The sequence below is a fragment of the Schistocerca cancellata genome, chromosome 1, assembly GCF_023864275.1.
Source record: "Schistocerca cancellata isolate TAMUIC-IGC-003103 chromosome 1, iqSchCanc2.1, whole genome shotgun sequence".
Lineage (NCBI taxonomy): Eukaryota > Metazoa > Arthropoda > Insecta > Orthoptera > Acrididae > Schistocerca > Schistocerca cancellata.
In genome coordinates, this window is record NC_064626.1 from 862,218,643 (window position 1) to 862,234,249 (window position 15,607).

Sequence of the window (15,607 nt, forward strand, 5' to 3'; positions counted from 1 at the left end):
AGACGCTATTAAAATACACTCGATACTGCATAACCAATTATCAGCACCGATTTTTAAAGAAATACTGCGTTATGCATGGTTTGCTTCCAAACTATCGCCTGAAAGAGAGGTTTTTGAAAATGTTAACGAGGTTTGTTTTTCCACGGAAAACGTCAAAAGACCTTGCGTATGCGGAAACATAGCATTTATTCAATGCAGCTGGTGCAGTTTATGTTTTCCATGTTTTTACGAAAAATACCATCCTGCAACTTATACTCATAATGTCGAAAGTGACGATTAATTGTACATCTTTCGAAAGCCGTCTGTGCCGGTCAAAACTTGGAGGTAACAAGTCGTTTCGGGCTCCTTCCAGGTATAAGGGATTTCTCAAATCACGGACAAGCATACATTTTCAGTATCACTTTATGCGTTAGGTCGTTTACCAGTCGATAGTTATGAATACTACATTATTTGTGATGATAAAGACTAGTAGACTGCCAAATAACATTGTAAATTTAATAAAACTTCATCTGATTACACGTATTTTCCCATTATATCAATTGTAATATAAATAGTAAAGAAAATGACTGTGTTGAAAAAAAAAATGACGAACGGAACTCGATCCAGCGACTTGAACGCCAAGTACTTAAAAAAAACATTTTGTTCTATATTGTTCTGGGCGGACGTCAGATGACTCCCGTGCACTTTCTTCGTTGATCAGTTCGCCCAGTTTTTTTGTTATAAAGGGTAGCTAACGCTCTGACCGAACACGCTTTTTTTTTTTTTTTTTTTTTTTTGTTCGTTATTGATCGTGGTGTCTGGTCGTTGCGGACGCCGCAAGACATCCTGTTCAAGTTCAGTGGTTGATCCTTCCACTCGGTTTTTTATTACAGAGGCCAACCGGCTCTCTGACCGAACACGCTGAGCTACCGTGCCGGCACCAATCGGTTCGATCCGCTTCATGGTTAAAATGGCCACGCACAGATATATATTCGACGAACGAAATTATCTTGCGATTTTCTCAATAACGCTTGAGAAGTACGCGCTACTGTTTACACATTTTGCTGTCCTCATGGAGAACTACGAGTGTACGAAGTTTGCAGTAAATCCGCGTTCCAAACGTCGTGGCCTCCCCTTGTGAGTGCTTATACACGTCGGGCTAAATGAAACAACATATTACACTGTTAATAATATTCCTACATTAGTTATTTCTCTTTTATGCTGAACCATTGCAGTAATGTGTGTTTCTTTTTTTTTATATATAAGTCACGGCTCATATTTTATTTTATTACTTACACGGAGTGCGCTAAACAGCAAGAACATCAGCGCCCTTGCGTTAATGATATACCGAGAAGTTTGTGAAAATCTATGGAAAAAGATTAGTAAGCTGGAAAACTACGTTTTATCCCACCACAAGAATCGTAAAGCAACCCCAAGAAGATGAGCTTCAGAAAAGCACGTAATAAGATCCCAACGAGACACAGCAGAATAACTAAATAAAGTCATGGATAAAATACCTGTAAAGACGCTGTTAAAAAAGAGGCAGATAACCGTGGTTGGATGAAGACTTAGAAATAATACATGACCCAGCCACTCTGTGACACATTACGATCTCATACCCAGTATTATGGGAAGGATTCCGGACACGACACAAAATCTTAAGCCACGAACAACACTCGCCTCGTTATGAGTTAAAATAGAGGAAAGATACTGTGGGAGACCCAGTTCAACCCCCAGGTCTTCATGTAAACCACACTCCGTTAAAATATGTCATACCGACAGCTGTGTCCCGCATCTCTTACACACTGGCGGCTCCTCCCGACGTAAGAGGAAGCCATGTGTCAGTGGACAATGCCCCACTCTAAGCCGTGTAAGGGCTACTTCTTCACACCATCGCGAGCGGAAGGAGGTAATCCATGGTCGCACTGAAGCCTTTATGGAACGTAGTTTATTATTCCTCACTTCCAGCCACTGAGACACCAACATTTGACCTTCCTGATCACAAATGAAGTGACAGCCCGCAGAGGGACTGAAAAGAGAGCAGAAGGAGGAAGTGAACAAGCCTCCTTAGCAGCCGCATTAGCGAGTTCGTTTCCCTGAACCCCTTCGTGACCTGGAACCCAGCAAAAAATGATTTCCTTCTTTTGCCTTTGCAAGGGAAGGAGAGCGTCCTGTGCCCCTTGCACCATCCGATCTGCTGCATACATCTGTTCAACACTGAGAAGGGCACTTTGACGATCGGAGCAGATGAATAAATTGTTTGTCACGGCTCTGGGAGCGCTATCCTAAGGACAATGTCGGGGAGTACGACAGAACAACCGAAATTCGTCCGCCGCTCGTGGTCTCGCGGTAGCGTTCTCGCTTCCCGAGCACGGGGTCCCGGGTTCGATTCCGGCGGGGTCAGGGATTTTCACCTGCCTCGAGATGATTGGGTGTTTGTGTTGTACTCATCATTTCATCATCATCCAGGAAAGTGGCGAATTGGACTGAGCAAAGATTGGGTAATTGTACGGGCGCTGATAACCACGCAGTTGAGCGCCCCACAAACTAAACATCATCTAGAACAACCGAAAAAATCTCCCTGCTTAGAACCATCCGTGTAGACAGTAATAAAATCTGGGTGGCTACGTAAAATCTCATTAAATTTAATTTTAAAAACGTAGTCTGAGGTACATCTACATCTACATCCATACTCCGCAAGCCACCTGACGGTGTGCGGCGGAGGGTACCTTGAGTACCTCTATCGGTTCTCACTTCTATTCTAGTCTCGTATTGTTCGTGGAAAGAAGGATTGTCGGTATGCTTCTGTGTGGGCTCTAATCTCTCTGATTTTATCCTCATGGTCTCTTCGCGAGATATACGTAGGAGGGAGCAATATACTGCTTGACTCTTCGGTGAAGGTATGTTCTCGAAACTTTAACAAAAGCCCGTACCGAGCTACTGAGCGTCTCTCCTACAGAGTCTTCCACTGGAGTTTATCTATCATCTCCGTAACGCTTTCGCGATTACTAAATGATTCTCTAACGAAACGCGCTACTCTCCGCTGGATCTTCTCTATCTCTTCTATCAACCCTATCTGGTACAGATCCCACACTGCCGAGCAGTATTCAAGCAGTGGGCGAACAAGCGTACTGTAACCTACTTCCTTTGTTTTCGGATTGCATTTCCTTAGGATTCTTCCAATGAATCTCAGTGTGGCATCTGCTTTACCAACGGTCAACTTTATATGATCATTCCATTTTAAATCACTCCTAATGCGTACTCCCAGATAATTTATGGAATTAACTGCTTCCAGTTGCTGACCTGCTATTTTGTAGCTAAACGATAAGGGATCTATCTTTCTATGTATTCTCAGCACATTACACTTTCCTACATTGAGATTCAATTGCCATTCCCTGCACCATGCGTCAATTCGCTGCAGGTCCTCCTGCATTTCAGTACAATTTTCCATTGTTACAACCTCTCGATACACCACAGCATCATCTGCAAAAAGCCTCAGTGAACTACCGATGTCATCCACAAGGTCATTTATGTATATTATGAATAGCAACGGTCCTACAACACTCCCCTGAGGCACACCTGAAATCACTCTTACTTCGGAAGAGTTCTCTCCATTGAGAATTACATGCTGCGTTCTGTTATCTAGGAACTCTTCAATCCAATCACACAATTGGTCTGACAGTCCATATGCTCTTACATTGTTCATTAAACGACTGTGGGGAACTGCATCGAACGCCTTTCGGAAGTCAAGAAACACGGCATCTACCTGTGAACTCGTGTCTATGGCCCTCTGAGTCTCGTGGACGAATAGCGCGAGCTGGGTTTCACACGACCGTCTTTTTCGAAACCCATGCTGATTCCTACAGAGTAGATTTCTAGTCTCCAGAAAAGTCATTATACTCGAACATAATACGTGTTCCAAAATTCTACAACTGATCGACGTTAGAGATATAGGTCTATAGTTCTGCACATCTTTTCGACGCCCCTTCTTGAAAACGGTGATGACCTGTGCCCTTTTCCAAGATACTTAATCTTTTCCTTAAAAGTGAGAACAGTATCGTCCCCTAGTTTTAAAACGGGTAAATTAAATAGACAGTGGGAATGATTAAAATCAACACAAACTGTACAATGCTTCTTGTAAGTAGTCAGTTCTAAAAGCAATCTGGGCCTTGGTAGTAGCCAGGGGGAGAACCTACTCCACCCCTGGCTTTGGACAGTAATGCCCCCTCCTGTAATAACTCAAGGCTCTGCCTTGCACGGATCCCAAATGGTCGTGTTGTTTGTGGTGGGTGAACAACGCAGTTGGACGCTGGAACGGACGGTGCCCTATATGCTTGGCATACCATGAGAAGAAGACATCGAATAGACAGCGGAGACTCACCGGTCTCCCCCTGTTGACAGCCTCATACCCTCGTGATTAAATGCATCCAGCATTTTAAGGTATGAAGGCCTCGCTGACACATAAATCTTGCGTCCATATTCAAGCCAGGGTCGCACAAGGACATTATAAAGTCGGGGCAGACGTGCCCTGTCGGCTCTCCAAGACCTATAACTGACACATTTAAGGATGTTTAGGGCCTTGAGACATCTCAGTTTCAATTATTTAAGGTAAGGCAAGCATGTTAACCTCTCGTAAAAGTAAGACCCAGATACTTCATCTTTTCCTTAAAAGTCAGAACGGTGTCCCCCAGTTTTAAAACGGGTAAATTAAATAGACAGTGGGAATGACTAAAATCAACACAAACTGTTTTCTCCAAAGATAATTTAAAACCAGTGGTGCAAGACCTCCAACCTCCTGATAGTCAGCTGCAATTCCGAGTAGCCGAGGCGAGACTGGAAAATGCACAGAAGATGGAGAAGTCGTCACAAACAAGGAACACAGTACTGGACGTCGCGCTGTGTATGTAATACTGTTGATTGCAATGGCGAAAGCCGTGACACTTAAAACACTCCTTTGAGGGACACCATTCTCCTGCTTTAAACAATCAGATAGGACATTCCCAGCCTTGTATCTAAAATATCTGTCCAAGAGAAAGGACTGTATGAAGGTCGGTAGATGTCCACTGAATCCACACTGATGGAGCTGCAGCAAAATGTTATGCCTCCAAGTAGTATCGTAGGCCTCTTAGAAATCAAAGAAACGCCAATAAGGTGATGCTTACGAAGGAAAGCTTGCTGAATTTCTGCTTCGAGCAGGGTCAAGTTATCGAGCGTGGAGCAGTACCTCCTGAACCCACACTGGGAGCGACAGAGTAGGGACCTGGTTTCGAGAACTCACACTAGGTGCCGATTAACCATACCTCCAGTGTCTTTCCTATGCAGCATGTCAAGCTAATACTACGATAACTACCAGGATCTGTCCGATCCTTCTCTGGTTTCAGAACTGGGACTAAAATAATTTCCACTAGTTGGGAAAGTCACCTCCTTCGACCGTCGTTGCAACTGTTGCAACATGCTTTCAGGGGTCGTATCACAAGCTACTGACAATGCAGGATCCAGCTTACACAAAGAGAAACGCTGGTTGTATTCCTCCACGTTGGTGAAATGGAAATCTAAATCAGCCATCTCTTGTGTCTCCCGATGTCGACGGAAAGTGGGGTCCTGGCTAGAATCGGCCGTTATGGGTTTATATGATTCAGCCATTGTCTGAGAGTGTTCAAATGGCTCTGAGCACTATGGGACTTAACATCTATGGTCATCAGTCCCCTAGAACTTAGAACTACTTAAACCTAACTAACCTAAGGACAGCACACAACACCCAGCCATCACGAGGCAGAGAAAATCCCTGACCCCGCCGGGAATCGAACCCGGGAACCCGGGCGTGGGAAGCGAGAACGCTACCGCACGACCACGAGATGCGGGCGGGCGCCATTGTCTGAGCTATGTCCCTCTGCGATGTTACGAGAGACCCTTTTATCTGTACAGCTGCTATTGGCGATCGAGAGTTGTGCCTTGAGATCCTCCTGATGGCTTCCCATACTTTACTTGCGGATGTAGGCCTATTGATGGAGTTCAGGAACTCTTGCCAAGACATCTGCTTGCTCTCCTGAATTATCCTCCTCGCCTTTGCACACGTCATTCGAAAGTTTGCAAGATTCTCATCTGTAAGCCATCGATTGAATCTGTGCATATCTGCTCTCCTGTACCTGACTGCAAAACGACACTCATCGTTCCACCAAGGGATAGGTCGCCTCCTAGGCCTGTTGACTTTGGGATGGATGCATCAGCAGCGTGGTGAATCACAGCTGTAATGTGATCCACCCAGTCCTGAATGCCGTCACATTACTCGAAAACATCTACCTGCCTGTAAAGCATCCAGTTAACCTTTTTGAACAACCATTTCGGTGGCTTTCTTTCGGGATCTGCTCCATCAGGCAGTTGGATCCAGATAGGGAAGTAGTCACTACCATGAAGGTCATCGTCCCTGCCAACTGGGTAGTGTCTACAAGAGCAAGTGAGCAGTAGGAGAGGTATTGGCTGTAGATGAACCTGTAATGATGCTAAAATATGTAGCTTGACCCACATTCAGCAGTATCAGATCTGTTATGCGTAGCAGATCCTCAGCTGCCCTACCTTGGGGTAAGTGGTGTAAGAACCCCATACTGCACTGTGTGCATTGAAGTCCCCCAATAGGAGAAAGAGATGGGGTAATTCATCAAGAATGAGTGAGTACCGTACTGTTAAGAGTCTCATGGGGTGGTAGGTACACAGAGCACACCATAATGTCAACATCGGTCATTATATGAACAGCAACCGCTTGTAGTGTTGTTAAGGGAATAGGTGAGCAGTGAAAAGTGTGCTTGACGAACAATGCAACGCCATATTTTGCCTTGGCACCAGTAAAGGTGTCTTTTCTGTAAAGGTTATAGTCTCCAAGTACACATGTGTCAAACTCTTTAAAATGAGTCTCTAGAAGACAAGAGCAAAGGGGTCCATCCTGTACAAGAAGTCTCAATTCCTCAAGATCAGTCCTGTATCCATTTATATTCCATTGGAGTATTGTATCCATTTCATCAGTGTGATCTTGAGTTACCCCTCTCTTTGCACTGCGGTGGTAAGGCACTTGTAGAGTGAGGCAGGGTGGAGGGGCTGACTGGGTCTAGTGATGAGGCATCAAAATCCATGATGTCCTCATCGTCAGTCAGACATGCCAGAATGATGTCTGATGGTGCCCAGGTCAGCTTTTGACCCAAATGCTGAGATCCTTTCCCTACTGCCTTTCCCATCAAGGAAGAGGGGGAAAGCGGGTGGAGAGAGCCTCTTTTCTTTGAAGAAAGTGGGTGTTGAGAGGCACTCTGCTTTTTGGGTGCCTTCGGGCTGTGCACTGTGAAAGCATTTCTGGTCTCTTTCATCCTATCTGCCTGAATCGCTAAGTCTTTAACTTTGCGTTGGCACATGCAGATGCAAGTACAGGTGCTGGTGGTACTTAATGGTACACTGAGTATCATCTGCATCGGCCTAAGGAACAGGTTTCTGCATCAAGGAAGCATAAGAAGTGGCAAACTCAGGGGGTTTTATCGCCTGGTAGTCTTTTTCGGCTTCTGCATAGGGGATCCGCTTGGTCACTTTGATTTCTTGAATTTTGCGTTCCTCTGCAAAAACAGGGTAATCTTGGCTCTAGACTGGATGGCTCCCAGAGCAGTTGATGCAGACTGTTGGACATGGACAGACAGTCCCAGCTTCACGTGCTGCCTTTCCACACTTCCCACAGCTCGCTTCACCTCTGCAACTCAGCGTTGTATGACTAAAACGCTGGTATTTGAAGCAGTGCACAGGGTTAGGGACATAGGGCCTAACCCTAAGTCAGAGCAAACCTGCCACGATGTGTTCAGGTAGCGCCAGAGAATTGAAGGTCACAATCAAGGTGGCAGTCTTCTCAATTTTTCCAGTTTTCTTATGTGTCCTTTGCTCCACATCTATTATCCCCTGTGGAGCCCATTCTTGTTTGAGTTTGGCAACATCTATGTCCATAATATCACGACATCTTTGCTGGAATTAAGGGAGTTATGCGCAACTCAACAATGATGTCATACTCATGCAATTTTTGTGACTTCTTAAGTAGCTCCACTTGCTTTGCCCAGTTAGTCTCGACCAGCAAGGAACCGTTTTCCAACCGCTTAATTTACTTTAGGGTACCAGCAAGCCCTTCTAAGCCTTTATGGGTATAGAAGAGGGACACTTTTTCAAACGTTCTCTCCTTCCTCTTGGTCACTACATAGACATTCTGATTCATGACTCCTTGAACCCTGTCGTTAGTTATCAGAAGATCTAGTCTCCCTCATTCTTTTTGATGAATGGGTGTGAGTACTCTCAGGCAGTACACACGTCCCACTAGGAGGAGAAGAAGAAGATTTCGAGGGTTCCATCTCGGTCCCACGAGCAGCTAGGGAAACGAAGGTCCACTCAGACAGAGCTCCTTGTGCCTGAGTACGTCTTATACAACTGTTGTACAGCAGGAGGTTGCCCAGGGGCTGTCCACTAACGTGTGTTCCATCTCAACAGCCATGCATCTCATCAGTGCGCAGCACACCTTGAGACTGAAGTTTTTTTCCATCTTCACAATCCGGGCAGTCAAGCCAAGATCCCCGTTCCCTGTGACACACAATTTTCCACCGTCGCACCACACGGTGGTCGCTGAAGCATGCCCGGAGCTTATGGTGACAGAGGACTCGCGGTGTATACCAGTCCTCAGCTCAGGAACCCCAGGGTTGCCAAGCCGATACTCAGCAAACAAATGCTGAGCACCAACGGCGTCTTCCTCGAGAAAGAAGGAGGTTTAGAATGAAGAGGGCAACTGTGAAGGGAGACTTTGACCACCTATGTAATAGCCGGTATGTCCATCGTTGGCACAGACAACACCAGCAAGAAGTCATGGTATGGCAGCAATGAGGCCTTAGTGGGTCGCCGGAGGGAGCTGGCACCACATCTGCACACACACATACAAGCCACCTGTTTCCCATAAATTGCGGGGAGGGGGGTGGTGAGCGCTGACGCCATGTTCAATCACATGCCAGTTGGGTTCGCTCAAGTTCAGATCTGGCAAGTTGGGGTCCAGCACATCAATTGGAACTAGCCACTGTGTTCTTTGAACCACACCATCAAACACTGGGCCGTGTGACAGACGTGTTATGTTGCTGAAAAATGCCACTGCTGTCGGGAAACATGATTGTCATGAATGGGTGTACATGGTCTGCAATCATCGTACGATACTCCTTGGCCATCATGGCCACTCGACCCATGGATGTCCATGTGAATGTTCCCCAGAGCCAGCTTGTCTCCATCCCACAGTACAGGTGTCAAGGAGTTATCCCCAGAAACACAACGAATTCGCGCCCTCCAGTTGGCATGGTGAAGAAGGTACCAGGATTAATCAGACGATGCAATGTTCTGCCGATGGTCATGTGCGCAATTCAGTCGTGGTTGCCAATGTTGTGATGTTAAAATTGGCAGATGCATGGGTTGTCAGTTTCAGAGGCCCATCGCCAGGAGTGTTTTGTGCACTGTCTATTCAGATACACTTGTACTCTGGCCAGCATTATAATCTGATATTAGTTCCGATATACTTCGCCACCTGCCCTATTTCGCCAGTTTTCCCAGGCTACGACGTCCATCTGTAATGAGTGGTGGCCGCCCAGCCCCATGACGTCTGGACGTGGTTTCACCTTGGTTTCGCCACGTGCTGAAGACTCTCACCACAGCACTCCTCGAATACGCGACAAGTCTCTGCACTTCCTGAAATGCTCATGCCTAGCCTCTGAGCCATGACAATCTGCTCTCGGTCAAACTAAGGTAGATCGCGCGCCTTCCCCATTCTCCACAGGGACAGCATGCTCACTGGTACTACATGCACCATGCGTGTGTCTCACTGCCATCATTCCTCGCCAGGTGACGCTACTATCTTCTAGACAGGTTCATAATGACAGTAGGTCGGTGGTCATAATGTTTCGGCTGATCTGTATAAGTCAGTGGTTTGCATGAAGCGGAGGTGTTTCAGTAGTTGTGGGACATATGATGAAAGCCTGTAGACTCAATCCCAAAAAATGCAGCTGAGTGCAACGTGTAAGTAGTAGAGAGATAGTGGCATGAGGTCAATTCTGATATCAAATTTATATACAAACTAATTAAATTGACCGGTTAATTACTCCCACCACCAACCCCCGATCCCCACCCCCGGATGATTCACGAGTTTTCCTGAGCTGGTACATGGGCCCTCTCTCCCCCTCCCCCACCTACCCTATTGGCGGGAATTTCGAATTTTTGTGGAATTTTTTATGTCTCAGGGCTGTGCTGACGTCGCACCCCACCCGCCACCTGCGAAATGGTGGGAAATTAAAACTGGTGATGCTCTTTGTGAGACTCAAATACTGGTCCTTCTGGATGGAAAACCACAAGTGCACCCCCCCCCCTCCCCAACACATGGAAACTATCCAGATGCAGGAGAGGAACGTTAGGCTAGCGAACTTCACTTATTTTGGTTTGGAAACTGAAGTAAAGTCGGTTATAATTACGTAATCAGTCATAAAGATCGATCATAATCACACAACTATATGCATAGCGCTACAAGGAGTGCCTAAAACCGTAATACAGCTCAAAAATTGACGATCTCATACAACTTGTGTTATCCTGCTGGCAAAAATTTCACAATACCACTCGTAAGTAGTGGCAGAGGTACTCGAACGCTACCCTTCACCTACAAGATGACTGGAAAAATGCTAGAGTGCAACGTATTATCTTTATTTTTGGCAGGAATTGTGTTCAACTGACGAGGTGCTGGTGTTGAAAAGAGTGGAGTTTAATACGTGTATTACCTATAATCGTACAACTGAGGACTGTATCTATTGCTGTTTGTCGTCAGAGTTCGCTACAGACGCCTGATTGACAATCACCCTGCAGCCCATGTAATTGAGGACAATATACAGTCATGCTCAAAAGTATCCGAACGACCTGAATTGCATTTCGCCTGATTCGCATGCAACCAGCATGCAGCAGCTGTCTAGCAGGTCCTCTAATCGCGCCTTGGTACAGTCGTTTAACTATTGAAAGTGGTTCCAACAAGTTTCCACTAGAAAACACTGCTCTGTATCGCAAGAACTCAAGATGTAAAGTTATACCACGATACTGGAAAAATCAGAGAACATCTTATCACAGATAAGACTGTCCTTAAGGCTTGTAAGCTCACATTTATTGCAATAAATGACATACCTGAAATGTTACCACTCTCATTATTACTTCAGATAGGTAATGCACGTAGTAAGTTCGTCGTATTCATGATTTCCTCTTCGAAGTAACATATCGTACTTGTTATCTAACACAAAATTACATTAAAAATTTAAGTTATTCACGAGCAGGTAGTTGAGAACATGTATGAACTTCAAATGACACGACGAACCGTCCGTTCTGCAAATGGATTCTAACCCAGGTCATGCAGGCCAAGATTTCGCGACTGACGGAAACTAACAGTCATTCCTGACTAGGCATACAGAGAGTGATATCTCGATTTTAGACAGTATCAGTTAGCAAATATCAACTTTACTTTACATAACGTAAACATTTTTAATGGACGCTAATTCCTCCCCAGCATCTATTGTCCCTGTTAACGAACTACGAGATATGTCAAATATTGCTTATTCACAAGTAACTTACTTGAAAAGCCGTGAGGTAAAGCTTTGTGTTGGACAGGGATTCGAACCCAGAACCTAATCGAATTGTTATCGAAGCACAATCAACTGTGACGCATCCGATTTTCTCGGCAGTAGCTGATTGTTTTAACTGAAATAACGAGACGAAACATTAATTTTTTCCTTCCCAGAACTCCAACCCGCCACGTATCCCTGTTATATTCTAGAGAAAACGAACGTTAAATGTGGGTTTGTTATACGTGCAGCGACATGTGAGCATGTTTCAACTAGAAATAATATGAAGAAGAGTTGATTGCTGACTGTGAATCCAACCCCACACATATTGTTGTTGACTACACACTCAGAGATAGTCCGCCGCTCGTGGTCTCGCGGTAGCGTTCTCGCTTCCCGAGCACGGGGTCCCGGGTTCGATTCCCGGCGGGGTCAGGGATTTTCACCTGCCTCGAGATGACTGGGTGTTTGTGTTGTCATCATCATCCAGGAAAGTGGCGAAATTGGACTGAGCAAAGGTTGGGAAATTGTACGGGCGCTGATAACCACGCAGTTGAGCGCCCCACAAACCAAACATCATCATCACACTCAGAGACGTCAGCCACAGAATTTTTTTCCGCCAGCAGCTCGGAATAACATCCTTGAACTTACAGTGATCTTTCAAATAGTTTTGTGACCCACTGGGAGTCAAAAACGTCAGATTTCGTTAGTGTTGACAGCGAATGAAAATGCATTAAAAATCAAAATTATTATCCACCAGCAGATAAGTGTTCTCATGCTAGAGCTTGCTAATACATAATGAAAACTTTAGTGCCGGGCCAGGATTCGAACCCATTCACGCACAGTATGTGGAGATGTTGAGGAATCTGCAGTATTGAACAAACAACAAATAGTAGTCGAGCTGTATTGTCACGAAGGGATCAAATTCAGCGTTAAGGGCGGTCTGAGTTGCATTCCAAGTTCAGAACCAATTTCATCGACATACAGAAGCTCAAATAAAAGATGGAATAAGTGTCCTGTGACCCTACATAGCGTTTGTTTCGTCACTAGAAATAAATAACTAGTATAAGAAAGCTTACTGGTGATAGAGTTCCCACATTTCGCCACTCCTGACTTTATTGTGGTTCAACCTAACGTCTACTTGGCAGAGAAGGAATATCATGTTTAATGTGAATTTCACACCTCAATGGCATTATACCTTCTTCACTTGGGGTAGCCAGAAGAGAATAGAATCTGTCTCTCCCTATTACAAATCATCGGTAGAAGTTGGAATCGAACCCAGACCATCAGCATAGCAACCTACCATCAATCCAACAGACCACCAAATCCTCTTCAGTGCCACACATCTTTTCTATCATAACACCGTTGCGGCACACCCGATGAGAAATCCTGACACACAGGCTACCTGTAGTGGTTTGAAGCATGTTCAGTACATTCATTTACTTGGTTGACCGAATCACCATGAATTAGCTGCCTCGGCTATCCAGTGCATACATTCGACTCTATTTTGTAATCACCGAAATAAAATCACTCAACTGCCACCTACATAGAACTGTCAACAGTGCAGGATGCAGAAATTTAAATAGGAACTGTTCCTTTCCATTTGAGCTACTCTATTGCGCTATCTGTTTGTTGAAAACATCGTGCAGTGCAAAAGAAAAGCTGTAACTGTCTGTGTCTCAGAAGTCTAGATCCGGCCATATGCATTATCTCACAGCACTGTGGAATGCCTAAGTTCTGGAGGAACTATTGTTGACTTCTGTTGCCGCTGTACGTACGTGATAGGTAGTAGCGCATCGTAGATAAGACGTCTCGAATTCTATGAAATTCGCTGCTACATTTTTTTTAACGCAATTCTGCTGTCTGCTGAAGTTACCAATTTAATGGAACTTTGAACATAATTCCCTTCACTTCTCAAATCAAAACAGGCCCATGTGGAAAAACGGCTAACTTCTGCGACATTTTGTTCTTTTCAGGTTTAATAGACGGCCAGGCAGCAGATGCATCTCGAAACTTTTGTATTATCTGTGGGGTGAGCACATCGTGCCATAATGGAAAAGTATTTTCTACATTAGCTGTCGTCTGGTAGTGGCATTTTATTCTTCTTCAAACCTTGTTTGACAGCTTTACCTCAGAACAAATTTTCTACGTGGATGTAATCAATAAACTGCATGTGCATTGTCAGACTGTTATAGATAACATCAGAGAATTCGCATATATCGTTGATGATTAATTTTTCTCTCATGTTTAGTATGGGTTTAACAACACCAAAAGAAACCTTACGAAAATTGTGCACTGTATTATAAGAAATGAAATAAAACTACCCACGATAACCTTACGACGAAAGTCTGTTTTAATAAAACTGAGTATCTGTACACAAGCGTGTCTCTATCGGCACGAATTAGTAAAATACTACTCACTTAGATTTCGATTGGGTCTGTATTTGATTGGTATGCTGTGTCATACTAAAGTGGTATGCAAATGTGGCATTTCATAAATAAACTTATGTATTCCTAGAAACCCAAAATTTGCTTGTCAGCAGCGGAAAGAGGAGTTACCTGTTGTGCAGCATTGTAAGTTTTTCACCATTGCACTATGAGCTGAAAGTATTTTCTTGCGATTTCCTTATCGATGTTTGATCTGACTGCTTGTAGCTCTTTCACAGAAGGGATAAAAACGTTGCAGTCTGCGAGACTGGAACCTCGAACTACGACAGACGCTTCTTCACAGCCCAACTCGTCACCACACAGCTAGCGAAGAGGTCTGTGTTGTCCTTACTCTTACGAGGGCAATGGCTGGTAGAGCTCGTAAACGGCTCTTTAAAGGACGAGATTAGTTGCGATTTCCACGTGCAACGGCTTTCCTGGGCTGAAAACCGTAAATTTACAATCTTTTGTTACACCTCAAGCGATAAGAAGTCAGATTATTCAATGAAAATGACAGGAAATATCAAGTGAACTTTGAGGCTTAATTCCGTGCACACCACGAAGTAACTCGTCGATCACAGAGTTGCCAAACATACCTTGCCTTGTTGCCAAATCTCAGTTACAGTACCAGCAGGAAGAAGACGAACCAAGGTGATCCTACAGCGGTCTGGGAAGTGACCATAGCTGGCGTCTCAAAGACGCGGCTGCTACGCCGTGGAATACGTAATGCGTCTGATTCGCATTTCTGTAACTAGGTTTAGGAACTGGAGCGTAGTTACTAATAATATTCAGAACTTACTGCAAACTAAGCATCATAAATCGGTAACTCTCATAGTTGTTTTTATATTTCTTTCGTAACTGTACTCAAAACTAAGAAACTCATTCACGGACGTTTTCGTGCCTCGCCGATAGTCGAGCATACCAAACAAATAAAAAAAAAAGAATGTGTGTGAGTGTGTGTGTGTGTGAGAGAGAGAGAGAGAGAGAGATAAAAGTGAAAAAGAATGAGAGAGAGGGTAAAAAACTGTTGTAAAGAAATTGAATACCGCTATGAAAAGAAATCTTTCATTAAGATGACACGTTCCACATCATTACGAAATGTATTCATGATCTGTGGAACAAGTATTAATCTAACCTAATCTAATTATATCATATTGCTGTCTAGTCGTGAACAGTCATGAATGACCGAAATTTTCGCCCTATCAGTAACCAAATCTATACTTGAAAATAAAAGACGACAGTTTTTGTAATAAAACAGGTCTCCTATCAAGACCCTTTCATCCCTGTGAACTAACAACAAAAGATGTCTGATATGCCTCCATTCATAAGTAACAAAGTGTGTATGCATTTAAAGATGAATCACATTATGTGAAGCTCTGTGACGGAGATACGAACCCAACACGTAATCGGATTGTTAACTAAGTAAAATCAAATGTTACGTATCGGTTTTTCTTACCAGCTGCTAGGTTTTGAATCTAAAATAAGGATACAAATTGTTGTGCCTGAGCGACAGTAGAACCGCACTCCTATCGTTCTTCTTTATCGTCCACGAATATAGCTTAAGAATCAATT